We start from the raw sequence: 5,064 nt of genomic DNA, 5'->3' as shown, positions 1-5,064 counted from the left end.
AAATCAACCACATTCCAGAACATATGTCTGATCCTATAAGATGTGGTACTGAGGCAGCAGCTCAGAGGCTCAAGTGCGCAGGATCCAGCACTAGCAGAGGAAGAAAACTCCCCTCCCCTCCAGCACAGGGCTCCACCAGATCAGATACAGCAATAGACACTGATGCTTCCTGTGAAATCTTTTTCAAGGCAAGAAAGGGTAAAACTTAGAAGTCAGGAGGGTCAGGGATGACTTCTAACATGGAATCCTACTGTATACTATCACCTCAATTCAATGCTTCATGCCCAACTAATTTCCATGTAGCTCATTTCAAAATAAGTTGAGCTGTCATCTGTGGAATTAAACTTTTGAATAAATGCCTGCACAGTGGTACCTCGGGTTAAGTACTTAATTCGTTCCTGAGGTCCGTTCTTAACCTGAAACTGTTCATAACCTGAAGCACCACTTTAGCTAATAGGGTCTCCTGCTGCCGCCGCACCGCCAGAGCATTTCTGTTCTCATCCTGAAGCAAAGTTCTTAACCTGAAGCACTATTTCTGGGTTAGCGGAGTCTGTAACCTGAAGCGTATGTAACCTGAAGCGTATGTAACCCGAGGTACCACTGTATAGGATTTGGGCAGGGCAGGGGGATGATATGATAGCATATATTTGCTGTCACAACCTCAGAATTATAAACAAGGATGGAGACTCTGAGAAAGGATGTGGAATACAACTGCTTTTTATAAGGTCAAATACAGCTTTGGACTGCGCTCACAAACGAATCATATCAAAATCAATAAGATATTGGCCATGATACTGTTCTAATGAAGGGGTTAGGGTTATATAGTTACGAATTGATTAATGCACCACTTAATGCTATTAAAATAAGATTTAAAATAAAAAATGCACAATTAAAATATAATAAAATACAAGCTATAATAAATATAATAAAATATACAACAAACAATCCCATTAACAGAAATTTCCAGGTTCAATATCTGGCATCTCCAGTTAAAAAGAATCTAACTCGTCCTGCAGAGCCACTAACAGAGTATAGGGTAGAAGGCTGTTCATGTTCCTTCAGTGTTTCCAGAGAAACATGAGTCATAGCATCTCTTCAAGAAACAGTATTGTGCAACTCTGACTGGGGAATATGAAGGACCTTACTCTTCCTAGGGGTTGTAAATAAGTGCATACATTTGGAGAGGATTGACTTCAACAGCATGAGCTAGATTGCTAGGGGTTTGCACTCACATCTATAGATCAAATATGTATACAGCTGCATATGTAGCACATGCAGTGAAAAGGATTCACAGTGTACAGATTGTGATTTCTATCAATGACCCTCGTTAGAAGAAGAGTTTGGATTTGATATCCCGCTTTATCACTACCCGAAGGAGTCTCAAAGCGGCTAACATTCTCCTTTCCCTTCCTCCCCCACAACAAACACTCTGTGAGGTGAGTGAGGCTAAGAGACTTCAAAGAGGTGTGACTAGCCCAAGGTCACCCAGCAGCTGCATGTGGAGGAGCAGAGACGCGAACCCGGTTCACCAGATTATGAGTCTACCACTCTTAACCATTACACCACCACTTTTAATCAGGGATGATGGGAATGCATAGCCCACAGCATCTGGACATCACTGCATGGGCTAACTGTTCTCTACAAAGAGTATTTTCCATCACCTCCTACCTGATCATTTTTACCTAAGGATCAAATGTCAGACCTTCTGCATTCAAAAGATGTGCTCTTCATCTGAAGTATAGTCCCTCTCCCTTCTTCATAATCCCCAATGTGCTGTGGAATCAGTCATTCTTACTCTGGGACACTATCACCTCTTCTTCATGTGTTCTATGGCTGAGTTCTGAGGCTGAAATCAAACACCAGGACTGAGCTCCACCACAGTTTAACTTTTGGAGTTGCACCAACAAGCCTAATGCACACCAGCAGGTGCAGTTATAACCTCCCTTCCCCCAGTTTTTGAGACATGCAATAGTTTTGTATGAGACTGATATGGGGCACACGGCTGTTTCCAGAGGAGTAGCCCCAATCAACCGTAGCCCCAAACAACAGAGCACTATTGTACTGGCAAGGAAAACCTCAGTCAATCTGCCGTGCAACACGATACGATGTCACTTTGCCGGCGCAGTAATATGGTATACCATCCTCCAAATGCATCTCACAGGATTAAGATGTTTAAATCTTCGGCACTGTCAGTGTTTTCCGAAATTGTAACACAAACTACTCCATCAGACAATAGCTTAAAGAAAAAAAGACTATAAAATGGATCTGATGCTTGAATGTTCCTCTAACAAAAGTGTTTTTATTTTGCGTCTCAGAACAGAAGCAAAGCAGAAAATTAATCAGCAACATAGCAAGCACATTGTCTAAGAGTGATTCATTATAAAGCAGTCTCAAAGCTGTTCATTGTCTCAAAGTTAATAAATTTTATTGTTCATTAGCAGCATAATAAACCTGGTGGGCTCTTAAATGGGCTGTGTTCCTGTTTTCAGACCATTAAATTAAACACAACAATGCCATTGCTACCTGTTGATTTGTTTCCAAACTAATCTTGGGTGTTAGCTGACATTTGTGAATGCCAAAGCAATGGTAGTGTATGCACTTACTGCAAACAGCAGTCATATGTTCCAAACCAGTGAGAGTAATGCACCATGTGGAAAAAATTGAGAACCAAGCACACACATGGATCCTGCACTCATAGCTTCCAACAGTGGGTCTCTGGGTCAAGCACTGGTTACTCTTTGTGCATTGTTGTGCAGATGGAGAGGTTTTAATTCCATCCCATGGAGATATTGCAGGAGAAAAACTGCGTGAATACAGAAAATGGCACATGCTACAGTAAGAAAGAAGATTAACTCACATGTAATACACAGCAGTCCATACAAACAAGGTCCATACAAACAGTCCTGGACAGTAAAGTTCAACTCCTTTACAATCACACTTGGAATATTGTGTACAGTTTGGGTTGCTGCACTTCAAAAAGGCTATTGTAGAAGGAACAGAATATGGCAACCAAGTGATCAATGGGCTGGAGCACCTTTCTGATGGATAAAGGCAAAAACATTTGGGGTGTTTCTTGTTTGATTAATAGAATTCACTGCCATGAGATAGCTCAGTTGGTAAAGCATGAGACTCAGTCATGGGCTTGAGCTCCACATTGGGCAAAACACTCCTGCATTGCAGGGCGTTGGACTAGATTACTCTTGCGGTCCCTTCCAACTCTAGGATTCTGTGATGTTGTGAAGCTTAGTTGAATTTAAGAGGGTATTCGACAAACTCATGAAGTATATACCTATCAGCAGCTAGTAGTCGCAGTGGCTATATGGAAACTCCAGGTTTCAGGCTCAGTATGCCTCTGAATACCCATTATTTGGGAATAACAGTAAGGAAGGGGAATTTCCACCTGTTTTGCATTGCCAAGTGCATTGTGGGAAATAGGATACTTCTGTTCTGTTCCAGCAGGGCTCTTCTTATGTTCAGAACATTTACAAGAATCCTCTGAATAGTCAACTTTTGTTGAGGCTTCAGCATGATTTAAAAATGAATTATTGTGGAAATCCTCCCTTTAGAAAGAGCTGATAATACTTCCTTACAAACTGGAGCTTCATTTTAATTCCTGTCTGAAAAGGTTGAAAGGATCTGAAGAAGCCTGCAAGTCAAGGACAGGTGCCTGTTTCATACATTGTAGGATCAAATATCATTACAAAAAGGGGGGTGGGGTGTAGAAGCTATCTACCTCTCCACAAGTCTTCCAAGGAAATGTTTAATTTCAAAAGAAAAGAAAATGCCATCAGTTTGAGCAAGTGTGACAGCTGCTGTCGTAAAGCAGATTAGGTGTGCTAGGTTCGTAATCTAAAAGATGTGAGTCAATAACAAGTGGGAACTTGGGAGACTTTGAAGAGACATAAAAGAAAATAATGGAAAAAAATGAAAATAATCATATGTTTCAAATATAGCATTAAGAAGGAAATGAAAATGAAAAAAATGAACATCTAAATAATAGAGTAGGGATGTCAACTTTTTAGCTGTGCTATAACAATATAGTTTCATCAGCTGTTGATTTGTTGCTTTAAATATTTGTTTGGATTTTATCCTTTGTCAGGATACTTTCAGCAAGCAGCCTAGTAAATCCTTTAATGAACACCTTATTCCAGTCTCCATCTATAATGGGATTTGAGATACATATATGTATGTGTGTGTGTATAATTGTTAATTGCTTCAGAATAGTGCTTGGACTACTGCAATGTGCTTTACGTGAGGCTACCTTTGAAGGTGACCTGGAAACTACAACTAATCCAGAATGTGGCAGCTAGACTGGTGACTGGGAGCGGCCACAGACACCACATAACACCGGTCTTGAAAGACCTAAATTGGCTCCCAGTACATTTCCGAGCACAATTCAAAGTGCTGGTGCTGACCTCTAGGCCTAAACGGCATTGGTCAGGTATTCCTGAAGGAGCTTCTCCACCCCCATTGTTCTGCCCAGACACTGAGGTCCAGTGCCAAGGGCCTTCTGGCGGTTCCTTCACTGCGAGAAGCCAAGTTACAGGGAATCAGGCAGAGGGCCTTCTCGGTAGTGGCACCCACCCTGTGGAACGCCCTCCCACCAGATGTCAAAGAGAAAAATAACTGCCAAACTTTTAGAAGGCAGCCCTGTTTAGGGAAGTTTTTAATCACTTATGTTTTAATGTATTTTTAATCTTTTGTCAGAAGCCACCCAGAGTGGCTGGGGAAACCATTCTGTATAAATAAATTATTATTATTATTATTATTATTATTAACCCTTAATAAATAAAATATTGTGGAATTACTGTATTCCAGCTGCATATGTGTGTGGCGGGAAAGAAAGGTATTACAGAAGGGGAAATGCATTCTGCATATGGTCCTGGGCACTCGTGTCCTTTCCCACTTGTCATCAACCCCACAACAGGCTTCCCGCGTCAGGCAGCCCCTCCGTCCCTCCCGCCCTTCTCCCCATCCCCCCGCCCCGTGAGTCCACCCATAGGCAGTCCTCCATAGGCAGCTGCTGGGCCTTCTGGCCAATCCCCGTTCCGCGTGCACCGACGG

Source organism: Podarcis pityusensis (genome assembly GCF_964106645.2).
Source record: "Podarcis pityusensis genome assembly, chromosome: 3".
NCBI classification, from domain to species: Eukaryota; Metazoa; Chordata; class Lepidosauria; order Squamata; family Lacertidae; genus Podarcis; species Podarcis pityusensis.
Note: the sequence above shows the minus strand (reverse complement) of the source record.